Below are 24,583 nucleotides of genomic sequence, written 5' to 3'. Positions count from 1 at the left end.
ATGGAAAAAAGGGCTGCTACACATAGTGCTGCATGGCTAACTAAACAGTTATAACTCCCTGAGTAACAACACAACTGGCCACTGAACAGCTCTGCATAACATTCTGTCTCTGAAACAAGGGTAGTTCTCTTACCAGATATGCTTTACAAAGATGGTGGATTTTGAAGAGGAGAGAGCAAAGATAAGTCTGTCTCTGACTGGAAGTTCCTTCTTCCCACAATGCCTTGCAAACTACCCATAATACATCACTCTTTATGGTAGAAAAACAAGTTGTAATACATTTGTAACACAGCTAGATGGTGCTGTAACCACTAAACACCTAGAATGGGATGTTATGTAGCTTCGGTTTATGTGGGGCAGAACAGATATATACAATGAATATTTTAAAATGTACAAATCCCAGCTAGTAAACTATCTGAGCGATGTATTAAATGCAGCAATGGAGAAGGGAGCCCTACCCCCAGAAATGCTTCAAGCAAATATTGTTACAATTCAAAAACCTGACAGAGACTCCTCTACTCCCGCTTACTTTAGGCCTATGACATTATAGTGAGTTGCCGCATTTATACTGTTCAGTGCCAGAAGAAAAGGAGGGTTGGGGTCCCGAATTTGGAAGCCTATCATAAGGCGAATATCACCATGCAAATGAGGGCCTGGTATGTGCCAGTTGAGGGAATAAGCATGCCCAATATGGAAGAACAAACTTTGGGTAAAAAAAACTCTTCAGAGTTTTAGAATTCTGGTCAGAAACTCTGACTATACAGACTTGGAAGAGTAGAGGTATAAATGTAATATCAGATTCGGTAGATGGATCTGAGATGAAACCCTTTAGGAGTCTTCAAAAAGATTATGGCCTGCCAGATAGAGAATTCTGGTGGTACTCCCAGATTAGGAATATTTGGTTGAGCTCCCCAGTCCAGGAAACCTTTTTGCCTCTGTACCTATATAGACTTCTCTTCTATTCCCCTCCCTTTAAAGTAACCTTAAAATATATTTATGAAGTTTTTTTTAGAGTGCGAAACTCTGATCAAGATTCACACAAAAAGGCTCATTTTAAATTGCGAGAGGGAAGTGGGATGTTCCTTCTCTTCCCTGCAATGGAATACCATGCATATGTGGGCAAGTAAAGCTACTTCTTGTGCAAATTTGCTGGAAGTCCTTTGCAAAGCCGTAACAAGATGGTACAGGTCCCCAGTGAGATTATCTGTTTTTTTCCACAACACTTAAGATAGATGTTGGAGAGGCTGTGGTAAAAGAGGAACTTTACTTCATATATTTTAGGGGTCCCCGAGGATTCAACCAACTTGGCAGGCATTCTTTTGTCTTATGAGCAAGATTACAGGATTTGGAGTCCCTTCATCACCAGAGATAGCAGTTTTGTTGTAAGGAATAGATAATATCCTCATTAAGGTAAAAAAATGGTAACACATGAGTTTCTCTTAATTAAGCTACTAATAGTGAGGAACTGGAAAACAAACCCCACTCCCACAGCAACTGAAATAACCCAATGTCTCTCTGAACATTGCATATATGAAAAAAAAATGCTTAAAAAAATGATGGAGTCAGGAAGTTTGTGGAGCACTGGGGACCATGGTTGGACCACTTCTGCTTGGAAAAAAATATATAATTAAGACATAATATGTGAAGGTTGAATCTCAATCTCTACCCCGACGTGCACAATGGGAAGTGCATCCGGAGTATATATTCATCACATAATCTTGATTGGAGTACTTGTAGAACTGCAGATAATAATGTGATGTTAAATTTTGCAGAAATAAATACGGATCCCGTTGCCACCCCCCTTGGTTCTCTATGGCTGCTTTCAATTGCCTGATGTCCATTCCGATGTCTTTTTTTATGTTGCCCAGCCAATGTGTGTTTTTTCTTCCCAATTTCCTTTTACCACTGACCATTCCAAGTAGCATCTCTTTTTCCAGCGAATTCACCCTCATCGTGTGTCCAAAATAAGTCTATCTCTGTCTCATGATCTTGCATTTCAGGAACACCTCTGGGTTGATACGGTCCAGGACAGCTTTGTTGGTGACCCTAGCTGTCGAGAGGATTCTTGGAAGTTTTCGACAACACAGTCTTACATAGCAAAATTTTTGGTAGCTCTATAGCTGTTCCTTCGAGTACGCTTGTGCTTGAGTTTGTGTTCACCTGTAGAATTTGTCCTTGCAAAATGTTTGACATTCCTTTATAAACAAGCAGCACACCTGTTGTCTTCCTTGGTGCACTTTTTGATCTAAGAGACCGTGTGTGGGCCTTCATTTGTTTTTAATGACATCCCAATGCTATGATTGGCCCCCACACTGCTGTACTGTATTTTGGACAATTTTGGGGTGGAGCACAGTGTTTCATCAATGTGTGGCTGTATTTACATGCATTTTGAGAGCTTTGTCTTCATTGTTAACCTCTGTAGGGCAAAACAGTGAATCCAATTTTTATTCCCATTGACTTTAATGACTGTCAGAATTGGCTATACTAATTCACAATGATTTTGATGAAATCAGCCCGATCCCGACACAAACTGATTATTCTACTAATCGCTCATCACTACTACTGATTAAATGCATCAGATGTACTTGGAACAACATCTGCTGTGCAAAAGTGTGAGGGATTCTATTCAGGCGGTTGAATATCTCTGACATTGCAGTAATCTTTAAACATGGCATTTTATATTGAATTTGGATAAATCACTTATATTAGTTGTGGTTAACTATGTAAAGTGTTCCAGTTTTTTTTACATACCTGAAAGTTTGTAAATTCAGCAAATAAACTTACTATGCAATTTTTATTGCAACTGTATTAGTCTAATCTCAAGCATGCTGCAGTATGTCTTTGCTAGTAAGAGTTAATTGTTTGCAACATTCACTTACAGTAGCTGAATATTCTTCCTTGGTCTCTTTTACCACAATGATTCCTAATTAACTTATTAACCACACTATTTATATATATAATTATTAGAGATAAGCGAGCATACTCGTCCGAGCTTGATGCTCGTTCGAGTATTAGGGTGCTCGAGATGCTCGTTACTCGAGACGAGCACCGCGCGGTACTCGTCTCAATTAAACGAGCACTGACCATTGAATTAAATGGAGCTGGCAATACAATGGGCTGCCGGCGAGCGCTGGATGAATTTTCGGGAAGGGCTTAAAAATATAAGCCCTTAACTGAAAATCATCCTAAAATGTGTAAAAATAAAAAAAAATGTATACTCACCTTTCCGCTGCAGCCGGAGTTCAGCCGCGTCTGGCGGGCAGTTCTCCTGAACTGCTTTCTGTAGTATTCAGCAGGTGGGGATTTAAAATCCCCGTCTGCTGAATGAGCTGCCTCTGATTGGTCACAGCCTCACCAATCAGAGGCAGCTCTCACTCACCCATTCATGAATTCATGAATGGGTGAGTGAGTGCTGCCTCTGATTGGCTCAGCGCAGGGACCAATCAGAGGCAGCTCATTCATCAGGCGGGGATTTTTAAGCCCTTCCCAAAAATTCATCCCGCTCTCGCCGGAACCTATTGCTTTCAATGGAGCCGGCTGTATTGCCGGCTCCATTGAATTCAATGGGCTAACATTGTTCTTCTCTGCCACAGCTGTAACAGCTGTGGCAGAGGAGAGCGATCTTTATGCTGACAGTGCGGGGGGGGGGGGGGGGCGGGTCTCACTCTTGCCACTATTGTGGTTTAATAGTGAGACCTCGGAGCCCGAAATGCAGCCCTGCATGTTGCTCCTTGCCTGCCCTATCCATTTCTGTGTTTTTTACATGCCTTTGGTGATTTGCAAAGATTTTCACAAATGGAAACCTTAGCGGAGCACCAGTCATATCCAAAAAGTCTTGAGTCGCCCATTGACTTCAATGGGGTTCGTTACTCGAAACGAACTCTCGAGTATCACTGAAAATTCGACTCGAGTAACGAGCACTCAAGTATTTTGTTGCTCACTTATCTCTAATAATTATATATCATATATATAAAATTTCCCATGCTTTTGAAAAGTATATGATACAAGAAACCTGTCATCACCTATAACCTAATAGGACAGAGGTTGAATGTCCAGGCATGTGCTGTTTATACTCATTTGGCTTCCTGTTCTCTCGCTTTCAGCGTTGGAAGCTAATGTTCAGTCTGTGTATCATACTCATCTCTACAGTCCGTGCACATGCATAGCTGTAAGAACAGTAGGCAAGTGCACACAGACTGCAGAGATGAGTCCAATCTGGAACCAGTATGGACTTAACGCGGATTTCCAGGGCTGACAACGAAGGTATGAGAAGCCAAAAATGTATAAAAAGCACATGATTGTTCTGCTCAGCCCCTATCCTATAAGCTTACAGATGATGACAGGTTTCCTTTAACATAGGCTATAAGTAGGTAATCAGCAGAATAAATGAATCCAAAAATCTACTGGTATTCTAGCCTTCACTAGGCAGGGAGGGAGATGCACAGCTAGACTAGGTCCGAATCAAGACCAACAAAGATATCCACCAAAGAATAAGGTCACTGCAGCATCAGATGAAATTTGTGAAAAAGCGTATCTTTATTCCTCCATGACAAAACAGCTGACCAGCTGTTTTATCATGGAGGAATAAAGATACGCTTTTTTACAAATTTCATCTGATGCTGCCATGACCTTATTCTTTGGTAGGTTTCCTTTAACATATACTTCTCAAATACATGGAAAATTATATATATGAATGTGATATTTTAAGCTAATTGTATATGCTCAATACATTTTCTGAATACATCAGACAATTAGAAGAGCTACCCACTGGTTATTTGTGTCCAATATAAACCGCCCTTCACAGGAAACAGTATTAAAACTAAATCTTATTGATACAGTTAAAAAAATAGGCCTTAAGACATAAAACGTTACCATGTTAACTCCGTAGTTGATAGTCAACGACTAGAAGAAATGATAATTGGTGAGCTAATGTGAATACCTTGACAAACATGGAACACAGCAGCAAAAATTTAAGAATAAGAAAGTAGGTAGGGTCCCCATTAAGTCAACTATAAACATGGCCAGTTTGAATGTGTAACATTTTAGAATATTACCAATTATGCCTTGTATACAAATGTGCTGGTGCTGAGAAGTTACCTTTGTTAGTTTAATTTTTAACTTATGTCAGAAATATAAAATAAATAAATATAAAAATCTATTATTAAAGTTATGTATAATGGGATTCATGCCAAAGTAGAAATATTCATTGAATGTGAAGGTTGTACTGTTGAAATTTGAAAGGATATGATAATGGCATAAAATATGGACATGGTTATTTTAAAATATTTATTGGGCAGCATGTCAAATAATCAATGCCAAAATATAAATAATAAGAAAGAAATGTTTCTAAAAGCAAACATACCAGAAATGGAATGGTCAAAAAGCCAAAATTGTATGAATGTTTTAATTACTTAGCATAATTTTCAATTAATTATTTTGCAATTTTTATTGGCTAAGTAATTTTAATGAAAGTATAGGTCAAAATTGTTACAATTGAGTTATAATCTTTAGATAGATAAATCACAGAAAAAGATAAAATATAACAAAATGACAGAAGAAAGTATGGCCAGGTTACTTACCAAAGTATTATTAGGACATAGATAGGAAGGGAAATACACCCCCTGACTTAGATGCAGATAGCCTAAATGCTAAATAGAGGAGCTAAAAACAGTTGAAAAGTACTGATGAACAACTGCTCACATGACCACCCTACAAAGAGGAGAGTGGCTACCCAGTGCTATTCCGGCACACAGAAAAGCATACAAAGGGTGCCAGGCCAATTGAAATGTGTAATTCCCAATGTAGATCCATAGCCCACAACTTAAAGCTCAGCGGGCTGATCCGCACCCAGAAAGCAATCTACATTGGCACCAACATCCAAAGCCATTTTGCATGTTACAAAAGATACTGATAAAAACAGACATGCAGACAATCAAAGCACTTTTGCAATGCTCCTCTATTTGGTGATTTGTCTGTCTGCATGTTCATTTTTATCAGTGATTATCAGTATCTTTTGTAACATGCTGTATGGCTTTGCATGCTGGGGGAGCACAGAGTGTCAATGCCAATGAGGATTTCTTGTGGGGTGCAGTTCAGTCCACTGAGCTTTGAGTTGTGAGCTAGAGATCTGCATGCACCATTACACATTTCAATCAGCCTGACACCCTTTGTACAGGTGTGGCACTGGGTAGTCACTCCCCTCTTTTTAGGATGATCATGTGATGTAAGTGATTGTTCATCAGTACTTTGCAGTTGTTCTAAATCCAGGTAAAAAATTTGAAACTTTATTAGTTGTATAAATTGTTTTACTTTTAATTAATTTTCCAAACAGAAACCATTAAATATGTAAAAAATATGTAGGAATATGTAATGATATCATATGGGCTGATTGAATGTCATTGACTAAAGTTCATATTTATATGCAAATTTTGCCATGACTTCAAATTACTAGGTCCTTCAAATCAGTCCTTTCTAATAACTATAAACTCATCTACTGTGAAGAAACTCTAATTTTACGAAAAAAAGGCTGTTTAAGGAGATCAATCTTTTAAAGGAAAAATGTCATTTAATAATGTAGGCAGTTGTTTGTCTGGTAACATGTAATACCTTAAGAGAATTGCCCTATTAATTCTCAATTTGATAACACATGACTTAGCATAAATCAAAAAGAATCACTTGATTCTTATGTTGACCTCATCTAGAAAATGTAATATCTTCTAAAGCATAAGGCTTTTAATAAAACACCACTATCTTATAATTGTATGGCAGTCAATTTCATCACTTTTTTTCATTTAACATTTGAAGGACATTTTTTGTAATACTAAAAAAAGTCATCTTTGTTTTTAAGGTAATGATGAACCTATGCATTAAATGTAAATCCTAATGATTTTTTTGTATAAAAACTACCATAGCATTTCCCATAATAATCACTATATGTTTCCAATTCAAGTTCTCTAATATGGGCAAAAATAAAAATAAAGCAGAGATCTTCCATGTTACTATCGGAATCTATGGGTTTATATTCACAAACCTATGGAAAAACTTGCTGCCAAACAGCAATTGGACAGACATTTGAAAATTGTATGGAGACTGAGATGAGCAGTGTACTCGCTAAGGGCAAATACTCGAGCGAGTATTGCCTTTTGCAAGTACCTGCCCGCTTGTCTCAAAAGATCCGGGTGCCGACTTGGGGTGGGGAGCGGCGGGGGGAGAGCGGGGAGGAACAGGGGGAGATCTCTCTCCCCTCGCTCCACCCTGCTCACTCCCACAACTCACCGCTCACCCCCGCCAGCACCCGAATCTTTTGAGACGAGCGGGCAGGTACTCGCAAAAGGCAATACTCGCTTGAGTATTTGCCCTTAGTGAGTACGCTGGCTCATCTCTAATGGAGACACTTTAAATCGAAAGGCACGAAAAATAGTGGCAGCATCAAGGGTGTGAAGTAAAAATCAATAACTCTTTAATGCTTCATGTTATAAAAAGGCAACGTTTCAACCAGAGGTCTTTATCAAGCCTTATTTATCCAGGCTTGATAAAGACATCTGGTCGAAACGCTGCCTTTTTATAACATGAAGCAATAAAGAGTTCTTAATTTTTACTTCACACCCTTGATGCTGCCACTATTTTTCGTGCCTTTGGATTTACTGTGGGAATTTTGAGGTCCATGATCCCCGAACGGTGGTTGTGCATGGATTAATAGCTTTACCTCCTTTGGAACTGTATCTGAGTGCTGCTGGATACTTGGTGAAGAGACTGAATGGAGACACTTTGGTTCTATGGAGCACTCAATTTGCTGCCATATGGTACCTCCCTAAGACACTATTTTATGTAGGGTTATCTCCACTTTAACCCTTTGCAATCCAATTTTGGTTTTAGGGTTTCCTAGGGGGTTTTCTCTTTCTGCCATTATACAATGGTACCACCTGCTGGCTAGAGCCAGTACTGCGGTATTGGACATGCTGGAGAGGCCTCTGACAACAGAGTGGCCAGTATTATACAGTAAAAATACCCTGCTGGACGTTTTCTGACATCGGAAGCTGTACAGCCTTCAATCAGAATGTCTTCAGACGTCAGACAGTGGATTTGAAAGGGTTAAGGCATCTGATTAATAGAAAAGCTTAGTGCGCTTCTATAAGAAATTGGAAATTTACAGAGATGCAGTATTGCCCTATGATGGCTGAAATATAAATCTATACAACTTAAAACTTGTACAAAGTTGTAGAAAATCCACATATATCACTTTATATTTATTAAATAACCTTACAGAATAAAAACATACTGTGCAGCATATTATATTATATTCCTGTTTACTGTTTTTTTTTTCTTCTTGGGTTTGCAGATGTGAATTTCTATTATTACTCACCTTATTAGAGATCAGCTGCAGGTGTACAACTTATATTAGTTGCAATGGAAAAAGAACACCTAGTTTTTTTCGCTTTCACAGTGTATCAATGTTAATTTTAACAATCTATTTCTCTTGCCTTTCTTACAAAAGCATCATAATTGTATTTTTCGTATCCCCTGCATATACTGTAATATATCAATAATAGTTTAACGAATTCCGTCATCAAGTTCATGCTGCCCAAGCCACGGGTAACATAAACCCCGGACAGGGATGCCTGTTACCCTCATGGAGGGTTTATCATGAAATACTGAGATGTTTTAGAATAAATACACTTTGAAGTTTGACTCAGATCCGAGCTCTGAGTCATGGGGTAGACTGTGCTGGCCTCTCCTTACTAAACAGTGATAATTTTAATCTGAAAGTTTCACAGCTTGTCAAGATTAAAGTATACAATAAAATGAAATTTCGAACAATGTAATACATTTATAAAACTGAAAATGTGGCTGAAAGCAAGGCTTTTTTCACACAAGCGTTTTTACGCAGCTATATAACTGCATTTTTACGCCCGGAAGAGAAGCGCGACCATCTGAGGCATTGGGTTTCAATGCATCCGTTCGCCTGGGTGAATTTGCATTGGAAAAAATAAAACATACACAACCGAAATCGGTGGACCCTTTTACGCACATCCGGAAAAGATAATTCTGGCTCATCTTTCGAACGATATATGCTGGTGGCTCCCATAGATATCTATGAGAGCTAGAAAAAAAGGGAGGGGGAGGGAGTTGAGCAGTGTTCAATGCAGGGGAAAGCTTACAGGTGCCTCTATATAGGCATTTGAAGTCATTCGGATGATTTATGCCGAGCAAAGGATTTCCGGGCTGTGACATATTTTTTCACTAATACATCGTACCCAGGCATGTGAATTGATGAGAAAACGCTAATTAAGCTTGGGACTTGATCACGGAAAATAGTCCATTCATATGAATTAACGCCGTGCATGAGCGAACGTAAAAACACATAGATTTGTCTGAAGGAGCCCAAATAAAGTAAAAATAAAACATTTTTACCTTTCCCTTAAAGGGGTGGTCTCGCGAAACCAAGTGGGGTTATACACTTCTGTATGGCCATATTAATGCACTTTGTAATGTACATCGTGCATTAAATATGAGCCATACAGAAGTTATTCCACTTACCTGCTCCGTTGCTAGCGTCCTCGTCTCCATGGTTCCGTCTAAATTCGCTGGCAGCTTGCTTTTTTAGACGCGCTTGCGCAGTCCGGTCTTCTCCATTCAGCACGAGCCGCTTCAGTGTGCTCCCCGCTACAGCTCTTCTGCGCATGCGCAGACGAGCTGTCACTGCTCGGGAGCTCGCTGCAGCGGCCATTCTGTACCTTCCTCTGTTAGAGGAAGGTGCAGAAACTGGAGCTGCCCAGCGGAGAAGCCCAGCCCAGCCCAGCAGCCCCGAGAAGCCTCCCAGGTAAGTGATTTGTGGGGGGGGGGCTGCCGCTGCGCCGGGGGGGGCTGTCGCTGCGCCGGGGGGGGGGCTGCCGCTGCGCCGGGCTGCCGCTGCGCCGGGGGGGCTGTCGCTGCGCCGGGGGGGGGCTGCCGCTGTGATGGGGGAACTAGCGCTAGGCCGGGGGGGCTGTCGCTGCGATGGGGGGGCTGTCGCTAGGCCGGGGGGGCTGCCGCTGCGATGGGGGGGCTGTCGCTAGGCCGGGGGGGGCTGTCGCTGCGATGGGGGGGCTGTCGCTAGGCCGGGGGGGGCTGCCGCTAGGCCGGGGGGGGCTGCCGCTAGGCCGGGGGAACTAGTGCTGGGCTCCGGAACCTAGCGCTGGGCTCCGGGGCCTTCACCTGGGCTGAGGGTCTAGCGCTGGGGAGCCGGGGGCTAGCGCCTTACCTGCTGCCTGGCGGTGGGCGTCTGGTCGGCGGCTGCGGGGCGTCTGGTCGGCGGCTGCGATGCGTCCGGTTGCCATGGAGACACAGCTGGCGGCATCTCGGGAGCGCGCACGTCGGGCTGCAGCGAGCGACGGGGAAAGAGCCGGCGGCCATCTTGAGGAAACTTTTATAAGTTGCTGAAACGCTGGAACGGTAAGTACGAACCAGCTAGAAATGTCATTTACAGGGGGGCTTAGTAATGTGTACTTAATGGGGGGGACTGGGCAAAAAAAAAATTTAACTGCTTCCTCGAGACATCTCCTTAAGGCCTTAGTCAGACGGGCGTTTTTTGCCGCGATTTGCGGATCGCATGACGGATGCGCATCCGCAAATCGCGTGACCGGTGCGCGCAAGTCGCCCGCAAATCGCCCGAAAATCTGCTCCTAGCCGCGTTTCATTAGAAACGGGCCGGAGCTGTCCAGCGCATTGCATTCAATGGAGACGGCAATACAGCCGTCTCCATTGAAAGCAATGCGCTGCGGGCGAGCCCGGGATGAATTGTCGGTAAGGGCTTAAATATATAAGCCCTTACCTGCAATCCATCCTAAAATGTGTTAATATAAAAAAAAATTGCATTCTCACCTTCTGCCTGCAGCTCCGGGCAGCCGTCCTGCAGTGGGTGTGAAGGGGGTGTGAGTCAGACCTGCCCCCTGATTGGCTCAGCGCTGAGCCAATCAGAGGCATGTCTCACTCACACCCATTCATGAATTCATGAATGGATGTGAGTCAGACCTGTCCCTGATTGGCTCAGCGCTGAGAGGCAGCAGTCACTCACCCATTCATGAATTCATGAATGGGTGTGTGAGTGAAACCGGCCTCTGATTGGTCAGGCTGTGACCAATCAGAGCAGATCATTCAGCAGGCGGGGATTTTAAAGCCCCGCCGGCTGAATAGTGCCGAGAAGCAGTTCAGGAGAACTGACAGTGGCCGCGGCTGGACTCCGGCTGCAGCGGAAAGGTGAGTATACAATTTTTTTTATTTTAACACATTTTAGCATGAATTGCAGGGAAGGGTTTATATATTTAACCCCTTCCCGACAATTAACCCCGCGCACGCCGGCAGCCCATTGCTTTCAATGGAGCGGCTGTATTGCCGCTCCATTGAATTCAATGGGCAAACATCGTTCTTCTCTGCCACAGCTGTTACAGCTGTGGCAGAGAAGAATGATTTGTCTTCTATATGTTCTCAATGGGGTCGGCGCTGCTGCCGCCGGCCCCATTGAGCGCATATACAGAAGCGAACAGGAATCGCAGATCGCAGATAGGTGCGATCTGCGATTTTTTGTTCTATAATTTTTCGGACGAGCGCATAAAAAGCGCTCATGTGTCCGATACCATTGCGAAACAATGGTTTTAAAAAATCGCCGGACGCATGCGCATGCGCAAATCGCGGCAAAAAACGCCCGTCTGACTAAGCCCTTAATCATTATCTGGAATATTGGCAGTTGTAGCAAATTGTCATAGTAATTATGGTACTCTTGCACAAACTGTTTTACAGCCTGCAAATGTTTGTATTTGTCCACATGTGAAGGGAGAAGAGTAGATTACAGATTATTTAATGTTCTAACATCCTTGGAAATATGTTTTGTGAGTTCTGAAAAAGCTCGAGGTCCATGGTACTCATTAGGATGTTGCACAATATGGGGTGATACAGATAGAATTTTCCATTCTCCTGCTTGTATCTGAGCTGCAAAAAGGACACCAGTTTAAATACATTAGACATTAAGAAGGAACAGAAATTGTTATCAAGCTGGTGCAAATCTTTATAGGATTTATGGGTTGGCCTGCTATATAATGGCAGACGTTTCTATATTCCCATGAATTTGTTGTGATATCCTTTCGACATCTATTTCCATTTTATCTTGAATGATTCATTTTTGGATCTTTTGTTTTGCCTGGGCAAATATAATCTACAATTTTTTTTTCACTGCGTGACATTTTGACACACATATACAACATTCTTTAATTGTTGTCTTGCAGTATTTAGGGACTTTATTCTCGTGGCCACGCAGTTAAATTGCCTTGATACTGAATGATTTTTATGGCACCATGATGGATTTGCATGCTGTGATGAAGGCTAATCAATGATGATGTAAGTGTACTGGCTCTTTATCTTGGGAGGGGCCTCTATGACTGATGTTAATTTGCATAACTATATATAGGAGACAGTTTTAAGTATCTGTATGCTTAACAAAGACCTTTTGGTAGAAATGTTGCTGTTGTTACATCATTGAAGAAATACAGACTTTTAAATGTTGCACCTTGATTCCTGTCACGTGTTCCTTTATAGTTTCTAGTCTCCCTGACCTTGTTACATTATGAAATGCTCTCAAAACTGTATCATTTCTATGTTTCCCACACATCACAGAAAAGTTCTTGCCTCTGACATGTTTAATAATGAAACTACACTGTCATTGGCTTCCACAGTCATGCAACTGGACATCATTCATCATTCCACTCACCGCGGAAAATCGCAACATGCTGCGATTTGAATCCCGCAAGTGGAGAATCTGTATGATTCTCCACTCGTGGACATCGGGCTACGCTTTCCATATATCTCCTATGAAAAGCGTTCACTGCATAATAATGTATGCCAATCACACTGAAATTGTTCCCCCACAGAAGAATTAATATATGAAACATAATTTATTTTTCTATGTATATGGTTATTTTCTTCTGTTTTGGTTTTATCTTCTTTTATCAGCTTTTTGGTTCCTTATCTTAAGAAACAAAGCACATAGTTGGTTAAATGTATGCTGAGACTTAATCAACTCTTTTAGCCAATATTATTTTACATTTTTTGCTAGAAGCTCCACATTAAAAATTAAATTATAATAAAATATTCCAAAGAGAGTCAGAAAACACTTAAAGAGAATCTGTCACCAAGAAAAATAGCCTTGAACTACTACAATGTGTGGATAAATAAAGAGACACTGAATTCAATTATGTGATTTTAATCAGTGAATTCACTTTCACTCCCCTGCAGTACACCAGAAACTGATCAGTTTTCTGCATTGTAATGCAACCTCTGGACTCTTAAACCCTGACAAACAGAACAAAAGGAAACCTAGATGCTTTGTTAGCATTGAGAGCATGGGCTATTATGCTGTCCTACTGTGGGGGAAGGAAAGTGAGTTCACAGATAATAATTACATCCTTGGAATTTGTGTCTCTTAAGCTATCCACGCATTTTACTGGTTCAGGTCCATTTTTCATAGCGAAAGATATTCTTTCAAACAATTTAATAGCATTAAATTGTAAATAAAGTTTCTATTTCTCTATCAAGAAAAAAAAAATGTCTCATTTGTACTCTAGGGGAACGATTCACTGATGTTAATATAGTTACACAATGTTTTCCACAATGCCTTATAAATATGTTCGGTTTATGCTCTGAAATAAAACATTCAAACTAATTTGTATTAAATTGTTTTCAAATGGGCGCCTAGACTCACAATTTTACATTCTGACAAATATCTGTTCTATTAAATTGAGTTTGCTTGATCACCAAATGATTTTATTCAAATGCTTTATATGTGTGAAAATAAATCTCACTATTTAATCATCTAGGTGCGCTTGTGCTTGAAATGAAATGTTTTAGAAGAAATGAAGAATGAATGGCAACTATTTTATTAAATGTGAAAGAGTGAGCTTCAAAGATGAATGAGAGAAGTTTACAATTATTGTATTGTTCAATAATGATGCAGCTCTGAGCTCTAATAATATTTCATGTCATCAAGCACAGTTAATAAAAAGTGACACAGTATTCTATTAAAAAATATACAAGATACAGAAATTCAATTACTCCATGCATGCGTACCATAAAATTTTGTTTTTTACAACCATTATGATCAAAGAAACATAAAAATGTAATGCTTAATAATGGACTCAATTTTTTTGTTACACGGCAGTAGTTTTAGCCACATTTTTTTGTTTTGACCATGTATAATACTTAAAATCTATGACAAGAGTGGAGTTCAATATTACCTGCTTAACAAAACAACCAATCTAAATACAAGAAAGAAATGAAGCTTCTAAAGAATATCCTTAAAACTCATCTTTGGGTTGCAGTTTCCAAGACAAACAATCCCAGGCTAGTTTCACATGGACATAAAACTAGAACAATATGGGAAAGGAAATGAAAGGTCTGGTAAAAATATACAGCTAATTAATGCATTTGAGAACCTTGCTATTAGAAGTGGAAAGAAAGAGGAGCAAGAGACACTGATCACAAACTTAAATGTTTTTACACAAATGCACAGAGCATGGGAAACAAACAAGGAGAATTGGAGCTCCTAACACAGGAAGAGAAATATGATGTCATAGGCATCACGGAAACTTGGTGGAATGAAACACATGATCGGAATACAAGGCTTGAGGGATACAAATTATTTATAAGAAACAGACCAAAAAAAGGGGAGGAGGTATTGCGTTGTATGTTAGGAAAACATTAATCTCCACAGAGATTCAAGCATCAGAGCACGGTAGTTCAGTAGAGACTGTTTGCATAAGAATACAAGGAGAGAATAGCAGAAAGGACAACATTGTAGGCATTTACTATAGGCCACCTGGACAAACAGAAGATATGGATGAACTCTTTCTACATCAGATGGCCAAGCTCTCAAAAAAGCATAGCATAGTGATTATGGGAGGTTTTAACTATCCAGACATTTGTTGGGAATCTCTCTCGGGTAAAAGTAATGGATCCAACAAATTCTTTTCCACTCTTGCTGACAACTTTATCTTCCAAAAGGTCAAAGAGAAAACAAGGGGATCTTCTATCTTGGACCTAATTCCTACCAACAGGGAGGAAATGGTTGAGAAAGTAAGGGTGGCTGGGACCTTAGGCCTCTGTCACACGGGCCCATCGGCACCCATACACCGGCGCTGATGCGCCCGTGTGACTGACACCAGCAGACGGACGTACCTAAAGACGCCCATCTCTCTGCAGCGCCGGAGGAAAGAACATGTGACCGGCTTCATTGCCAGTCATGTGTTCTTTCCTCCGGCGCTGCACAGAGACGGCCGTCTTCAGGTATGTCCGTCTCCTTCCTGCAATCACACTGGCACATCGGCGCCAGTGTACTGATGCCGATGCGCCCGTGTGACTGAGCCCTTAGGAGGCAGTGATCATGCTGTCCTTGAATTTTGGATAAAAAGGGGAGGAAGACCTGAGAAAACTCAGACCTCAATATTGGATTTCTGGAAGGCAGATTGTAATGGACTCAGAAATAGAGTAGAAAGAATCCAATGGCTGGATGTTTTTAAGGACAGAAATGTCCAAGAAGTTTGGGAAATATTGCGAAAAGAGATTCTCAAAGCACAATCATTAACAATTGCTAAAAAAAAAGAAGAATGGGAAGCATTTAAAGAGACCAGGATAGATGAACACAGAACTTGCACACATGTTAAAAATAAAGAAAAATATTTTTATCAAATGGAAAGAGTGGAAGATCTCTAATAAAGGAAATAATGCAGTCTGCAGAAACTGTAGGGCAAGTGTCAGAAAAGCTAAAGCTAATAATAAATTGAGGCTTGCAACAAAGGCCAAAATCAATAAAAAAGGATTTGGGGGGTATGTCAAAAGCAAAAGAAAAGTCAAAGATGCTACTGGATGCTCACAATATGAAAATAGTGAATTGGTTAAGAATACAGATGAGCGAGCATACTCGTCCGAGCTTGATGCTTTGTCGAGTATTAGGGTGCTCGAGATGCTCGTTACTCGAGACGAGCACCACGCGGTACTCATCTCGATTAAACGAGCACTGACCATTGAATTCAATGGAACCGGCAATACAGCCATCCCAATTGAAAGCAATGGGCTGCCGGCGAGCGCAGGATGAATTTTCGGGAAGGGCTTAAAAATATAAGCCCTTACCTGAAAATCATCCTAAAATGTGTAAAAATAAAAAAAAAATGTATACTCACCTTTCCGCTGTAGCCGGAGTTCAGCCGCGTCTGGCCGGCAGTTCTCCTGAACTGCTCTGAGTAGTATTCAGCAGCCGGGCATTTAAAATCCCCACCCGCTGAATGAGCTGCCTCTGATTGGTCACAGCCTCACCAATCAGAGGCAGCTCTCACTTTCCCATTCATGAATTCATGAATGGGTGAGTGAGTGCTGCCTCTGATTGGCTCAGCGCAGGGACCAATCAGGGGCAGCTCTCAGCTGAATGACACGTACACCGGCACCAATGCGCCCGTGTGACTGACAGAAGACAGACGTACCTGAAGACGGCCGTCTCTCTCTCCAGAGCTGATCATAGAACACATGACCGGCAATGGAGCCGGTCATATGTTCATCCTCCCGGCGCTGCAGAGAGACGGCCGTCTTCAGGTACGTCCGTCTGCTGGTGTCAGTCACATGGGCGCATCGGCGCCTGTGTACGGGTACCGATGCGCCCGTGTGACTGAGCCCTTAAAAAGAATGACATTTTTTAAAAAAGTTAAAACACTCTCAAGGTTTTTTTCTAGTCAAGGTAAAATTAAAAAAAGAGGTTTGGTACCATGTTAGCCAGTAAGGGCAATATGTGATTGTTCTCAGTAATCAAGTACTCTTGTAGATATAATACCTCTTAATGGCTAACTAAAATACATAATGCTATAGTGAGCTTTTGGACCTCACAGGCAATAATGGAACAAATCTAATGATGTACTTAATAAATACACATAATCACATGAGAGAGCAGGAACACGGTGAACTTAATTTGCACTAGATAAATACCAGAAACAGAGGGTAAGAGGGCACAGACATGTTGGGGTCAATAGCGTTTAGATAAATAGCAGGGAGGGATGACCATAACAGTAAATCAGTCCAGTGACAAGGAATGTGAAAGGAATGTGAAATCTCTCCTTCATACCTGCAAACAAGGAATTTGGAACAATACCTCTGCAGCGCCACCAATTGGATGGCAGCATTCCTTCAAATCAAAGAATGGGTTTACTAGAGATGAGCGAACATGCTCATTCGAGTAGTAGCATACTCGATGGTGCTCATTACTCAAGCGAGCACCACACCGTGTTCGAGAAAATGTTATGGCCCCTCCCTGCTTTACCACTTCCTGCTGTGACGTGCCAAGTGTGCGAACGTCTACAGCAGTGTCTGGGAGAGCGAGCGAGAGAGAGAAATAAATAAATAAAAAGGCTCGGCACCTGGCAGGTCTATTGAAAAATGCTTGAGTCTCCCATTTACTTCAATGGGGTTCGTTACGCGACCATTACAAAAAGCTCGGCTTGAATAGCGAGCACCTGAGCATTTTGTTGCTCGCTCATCTCTAGTTTTTACCAAGTTTGTAAAACAGTGATTGGGTATAGCACCCCTTCTGGGTGCTCACCTTGGGGAGAGACGCTATAACATCTTATATTTTTGTTAGCCATTAAAAGGTATCATATCTAGAAGATTTCTTGATTTCTCTCACTGAGAACAATCACATTCTAGTCAAAGTAATACAATATATTTCAGTTGATCAAAATTATTTTTTTTAGACTTTTAGACACAAAAGCTGAGATAATAATGTATTTAATAATTAGAAATCGTGATTAAAGATTCATTTAGGACTTTCAGTTCAATGTTACCTTTATTTATGATTATACTGTTAAATTGCCTGTTTTCCTAAAAACTGATCTTTGGTGGAAATAATTTCATTTTTACTATTTTATACACCCACATGCAACCTCTTGTGTTTAATTACCTCCCTGTTGGAGTTCTATTGTTTTGTAAGACTAATAGAACCCTGCACTTTATTTATAATTTGTTTTGACAGGAAATTATGTCTTATTCATTTTACAAGGAAATGATCTTGTTGACATGATGGCCCCACAGAGGTTGCTGACACTGTGGACAGGAAGGTTAATAATAATAAGATAAATCTCATGGCAATTGTCTTAACTCTGGAACTTAGACCAAATGTGCATATTTATATCCACTATTTCAGTCTTTTTATATTAGTTCATAATATTTCACGGTACTTACAAATCAAAATGAGTTACACACATTAGAAACCCACTCAGTTGCCTAGAATAATTAATCTCTTGTGTATTGTTTATAAAACAGCAACAGATTTTAGAAGTTTGCTTCATAACTTTTTTTAATACATTTTATTCAGCAAGAAAGGATTGTTACAATGCCACAATTTAAAAAAAAAATGATATAAAGTCTTATCAAAAGAAAATTGTAGCGGGTAAACAAATTTTATAACAAACTCAATTACTTAAAAAACAAACATAACAAGATAACGGTGGCTTGCAAATACTGAATACCTCCAATAGGGATGTTTCACAGAGGCAAAAGCAGTCTATAGTAATTTTAAAACCCTTCGCAGAATAGACGTAACTAAAAACTCAACTTTTATTAAATAGAATATTAAAAATTATTTTTATAGGGCTCAAGACACACACACAACGTATTGCCACACCACAACAAAAATTGTGTGGATAAAGGTGTGGCAATAACTGGGGAAATTGGGGGTCACACAAACTTGTAATCACCCCTACATATGGCGAACGATGCACTCCTGTGTACCAATTTCCCAGAAACAGTAATAATAAGGAACGGACTTTAGAGCACACTAATTTGGAAGATAACCTAGGTGTGCAAAATTGGAGATGCGTCTTGAACTGTGATCCGCATATCATTTAATAGTACGCATCTCCTATGCATCTATTGGGATGACTACCAATTTTGCACACCTTGTGTCTTGAGCCCTATAAAAATAATTTTTAATATTCTATTTAATAAAAGTTGAGTTTTTAGTTACGTCTATTCTACGTAGACCTCCAATAGGGATGAGTTCAAGTAATGTTAACATAAGGTAGAAGAACAAACTGGTGAATTTATCCACTTCCTCCTGTTAACAGTATAATTTGCATAGTTCCCATGCATACTTGCTAATGTACCCTCCAACCTGCAAGTGTTACTAACATAGGCAATAAACACAGACATCAAAGAAACAATAGAGATTTTTTAAAATTTTGTAATCAAAATCTTTGTTGCTACTAGAATATGGAATACTATGGTCTTATAACTAGGGGCTTAATGGCAACACCTATGTACAGCAGTTCTAAGGAGCAGCTCCATCTTATTGGAATACTTAGAGTATTTTCAAGAAGGAATTTATCATGGTTCCAAAAGCAGTTAATATTTGGGCAATCCCCCCCAAAAAATGTCAATGTTACTTTGCCACCAGACCATCTCCAGCATTTATCTGAACTTGTAGATTAAATAGTAGCAAGACATATAGGAGTAAAATGCCAACGATAGGGAAGCTTGCTTGTCAAATCTAAATGAAATGTACATTTTGAAAGCAAACTTGCTAATGTAAACTTTTTATTCCAGTCTTCTATGCCTTCTCTTTTTAAATGAAGCAAGCAAGGGGCTCTCTATTCACAGAGATCAATCCAAAATAACCATGTAAAGTCTTGAGATGGATTTGGCAACTGTATTTAAATTAGAAAATGTTAATTCAAATCAAGTTTTGAGAAGAGAACACAAATTAGTGGCCTCAGTAATAAAATGGCATATACTGAGGTACTCATATAAATCTTTGTTAGGAATCTGAAATTTAGCAGAAATGTCATTAAAAACACTAGGTATTTCCTTTTCATATATCTGAGATAAAAAAATTCCCTGCAGTGATACAGTTACTAATTGAGTTATCTGGAATAATAAAGGGAATCACCTGTAAAGGTAGTCCAGGCAGTCTGTAGGGAACAATAGTTTTGGAAAATATTATGCATTTTCATGCTGTGATGCCAGCTTCAATAGTTATATAAGGAGATTTAGGTACAGAAACTCCCAAGTTATTAGCCATATTACAGCTTTGGCAGGTATAGTGTTTGGATACGATTTTTCTATATTCACCCAATGTTTTGTGATGGTATTGGCCTTCCAATGTCTGGCTTGATCAATTATTATCAGATAATAGTAATAAAAACCTATGGTTAACCTAATCTGCCTTTGAGAATGGGAAGATATCAAGGGGGGGCTTCCACAATGGACCATTGCCCTTTGCAAACCTATTTAGTAAGATTTTTTGTAATTTATAGAGATAAAACCCTGGAACAGGAATACGGAAAATCCTAAACATTTATAGGATTTTTGGAATTGTTAGCATCTTGATGGTTGCTATTCTGCCAACCCAAGATGCTTCATATGTAAGAAAATTGATTGAATCATGCTCAATATCTTGAAGTAATGAAATATAATTATTCACAAATAGTGTTTGGGGTGGGAAGGATAGCTTAATCCCTTAATAGGTAAATGAGTGTTATATCCAGGGAAATAAGAATTTACTTTTTAAACTGGAAATAACAGAGTCAGTTATGTATACATAATAAGATTTGAGATTTAGTGACATTTAGCCTGTTATAATTGAGGCTGCTAAAATTATTTAGTATTTCTAACACTGCAGGTAAGGGCTATAATTACATTATCCGCCAAGAAACCAGTTTTATGTTCTATTCCCCTATAGAAATGTCAGATGTTTTTTTATAGTTCTTGTACATTCTGTTAAGTGCTCCAGAACCAAAGTAAATATTAAATGTGATAACCGTCCCATCCTACCCTTAACAAATCCTACCAGATCTTTAAAAACAGAGTGGGTAAAATATCCACCAACCCAGTAGCTAAAATCTTTTAGTAATGATGATATAGGGCAGAAGTTTACAGGTCTATTTGGCAAGTCTACCCATTGTTTGTGTATTGTTAAAAAGAGAAAGAATATGAAGGAATAAGGCAAACTGAAAATCTTTATAGTAATCATGTGTTAAACAATCAGGGCCAGGAGTTTTATGTTGTTTTAGTGACTCTATAGCACTTTTGATTTCTGCTAGAGATATAGGGGCAGATACTGTTTCTAAGTGCTGCGTTGGCACCTTTGGAAGCAAAATGGAATTCAAAAAGTTAGATATCTGCACAGTAGCGGGTTGGAGAGTTGATGTCTCATCTCAGAGATTGTAAACTAATAATCAGCTACAGATTTTGCTGTAGATTGAGAGTTGAATATTTTTTTTTCATTTTGTGCATTGAAAATATGATTTTTAGAGTTATTAGCTCTAGATTTGAGACACAATTCTAATAATGTGTTCACTTTATTATCTTGACTATAATACCTGGCTTTAATATATCTTCCTATTGTTTCAATAAAGGTCTAAATAAGAGAAAAAGCTAAAGTATTTTTCACTGCAATAACTACTCTTCCTTTTTTGTTAATTGCTGGAGCCGCAACAATTTATAGGAATTTTTTTTGTCTTAACCGGAAAATGACTATTTCTAGAGTTTATATTAATTCAGTTAAACAACTTGTCACCAACTAGCAATATGTGGGTATATAATCTTCTGTAGAAACCTAGTAAACTGCAAGCACAATTCAAAAACTGATGGCAACATGAATTAACATCAAACAACACAAACAAATGCTTGAGTTTTCAATGGCCCTTTAGTGATGATGCAAGAACATCTAACCAAAATGTGTGTGGGGGCCACTCCTGGGCTATGATGCACACAGTAGGTAAGGCATCCTGGTAAGGATCCTCAAAAGAAATATTAAAAAACCTATACAAAATGTAACCACAATAAGTAATATTGTAAGATAAAGAATGCATGACCTTCAACCCACACAAATGGGGGAAGGTTTATAGCCCCTTACTGATATAATTTATGTCTTCATAATGCTTAACTAATGTCTCTTAACTTGCTTTCCTCTAGGCGAATTTGAAACAGTTCTGGAGAAGCTCTGTGAATTTGCAGATGAGTCAAAAACTAGTTTTATCCCCTTTAATATTACCATTTATTTCACAGGAAGCCCCCATTTGTAGCGGATATTGTTCGCATGCAGAATTGTGGCAGCAGCAGATTTTCAATGTCTTGACATAATGTCTGCAGATAGATCAATACATATGGAAAATCTTTAAATTTGTTTGAAAGGTTTGTACTTTCCTAGTGGCTCACATCAGCTTATCTTTAAAATAGAAGAAATGCAATCATTTTTGATTAAATATGAAAAGTATGGTCTCCCAGTGCTGTAAACTCTGTTTCTAAAAGCAGCATTAGGGGACTTGATATTTGTATAGCACCAACTTAATCCGCAGTTCTTTCAGGTAATTTATTTATTATCCCCCCAGCAAGCTAGGTACTAGAGATGAGCGAGCATACTCGTTTAGGGCAATTGCTCGAGCGAGCATTGCCCTTAGCGAGTACCTGCCCGCTTGAGAGAAAAGGTTCGGCTGCCGGCGCGGGTGACAGGTGACAGGTGAGTTGCGGCAGTGAGCAGGGGGAGCGGGGAGGGGGGAGAGGAAGAGAGAGATCTCCCCTCCATTCCTCCCCGCTCTCCCCCGCCGCTCCCTGCCCACCGCCGGCAGCCGTACATTTTCTCTTGAGCGGGCAGGTACTTGCTAGGGGCAATGCTCACTCGAGCAATTGCTCTTAGCGAGTATGCTCGCTCGTCACTACTAGGTACTCATTTTACCGACCTCAGAAGCATTGAAAGCTGAGTCAACCTCGAGCAGGCTACCTGAACTGTGCGGGAATTGAACTCACAACCTTCACAACCTTAACACTCTGCGCCACACAAGGCATTAACTCGTTATGGAGTTATACTCTTAATTCCAGCAGCATAGCCTTAAGAGATTCCTCATACATTGGTTTGAGGAAGGAGGGCAGACAATCATCATACTGAAGCAGGTTCTGCTTAATAAGCTGTTACTGTTACATCAGATTACATCTGTTACATCACATACAACATGTGCAGAGTTTCAGAGTTAGCTGCAGAACTTGTGTTTCTAGCAGATTTGGGTCCTCCTTTCTGCACTGTGAGCTCCAGCAAAGGTGCAGGATGATAAGACAGTGAATTACCAGAGCTTCATTGAGAAGGATCAGGTAAAGACACTTGTGAAGCTGCAACACTATTGCCCTCTGATTCATTGAACATGCTTCTGACTCCATGTTGTGACTTTGTGGAATGAAAGAACTACATGAGTCATAATTCAGTTTTTTGCTTTTCTCAAGATGCAGGACTACTAGAGATGAGCGAGCACCAAAATGCTCGGGTGCTCGTTACTCGGGACGAACTTTTCGCGATGCTCGAGGGTTCATTTCGAGTAACGAACCCCATTGAAGTCAATGGGCGACCCGAGCATTTTTGTATTTCGCCGATGCTTGCTAAGGTTTCCTTGTGTGAAAATCTGGGCAATTCAAGAAAGTGATGGGAACGACACAGCAACGGATAGGGCAGGCGAGGGGCTACATGTTGGGCTGCATCTCAAGTTCACAGGTCCCACTATTAAGCCACAATAGCGGCAAGAGTGGGCCCCCCCCTCCCAACAACTTTTACTTCTGAAAAGCCCTCATTAGCATGGCATACCTTTGCTAAGCACCACACTACCTCCAACAAAGCACAATCACTGCCTGCATGACACTCCACTGCCACTTCTCCTGGGTTACATGCTGCCCAACCGCCCCCCCTCCCCCCCACAGCGCACACCAAAGTGTCCCTGCGCAGCCTTCAGCTGCCCTCATGCCACACCACCCTCATGTCTATTTAGAAGTGCGTCTGCCATGAGGAGGAACCGCAGGCACACACTGCAGAGGGTTGGCACGGCTAGGCAGCGACCCTCTTTAAAAGGGGCGGGGCGATAGCCCACAATGCTGTACAGAAGCAATGAGAAATATAATCCTGTGCCACCGCCATCAGGAGCTGCACACGTGGGCATAGCAATGGGGAACCTATGTGCCACACACTATTCATTCTGTCAAGGTGTCTCTGCATGCCCAGTCAGACCGGGCTTTTTAATTCATAGACACAGGCAGGTACAACTCCCTATTGTGAAGTCCCTGTCGACCGACAGCATGGGTGGCTCCCTGGAACCCACCGGCGATACAAAAAAATATCCCATTGCATTGCCCAACACAGCTGAGGTAGTAATGTCGTGCTTAATGCAGGTGGGCTTCGGCCCACACTGCATGCCCCAGTCAGACTGGGGTTCTTTACAAGTGGAAACAGATGCATTTATAATTCTCTGTGGACACACAGCATGGGTGGGTGCCAGGAAGCCACCGGCGGTACATAGAAATATCCCATTGCATTGCCCAACACAGCTGAGGTAGTAATGTCGTGCTTAATGCAGGTGGGCTTCGGCCCACACTGCATGCCCCAGTCAGACTGGGGTTCTTTACAAGTGGAAACAGATGCATTTATAATTATCTGTGGAACCAAAGCATGGGTGGGTGCCAGGAACCCACCAGCGATACACAAAAATATCCCATTGCATTGCCCAACACAGCTGAGGTAGTAATGTCGTGCTTAATGCAGGTGGGC

The sequence above is a fragment of the Eleutherodactylus coqui genome, chromosome 7, assembly GCF_035609145.1.
Source record: "Eleutherodactylus coqui strain aEleCoq1 chromosome 7, aEleCoq1.hap1, whole genome shotgun sequence".
In the NCBI taxonomy this organism is placed as follows: Eukaryota; Metazoa; Chordata; class Amphibia; order Anura; family Eleutherodactylidae; genus Eleutherodactylus; species Eleutherodactylus coqui.
This window is presented reverse-complemented; position numbering follows the sequence as displayed.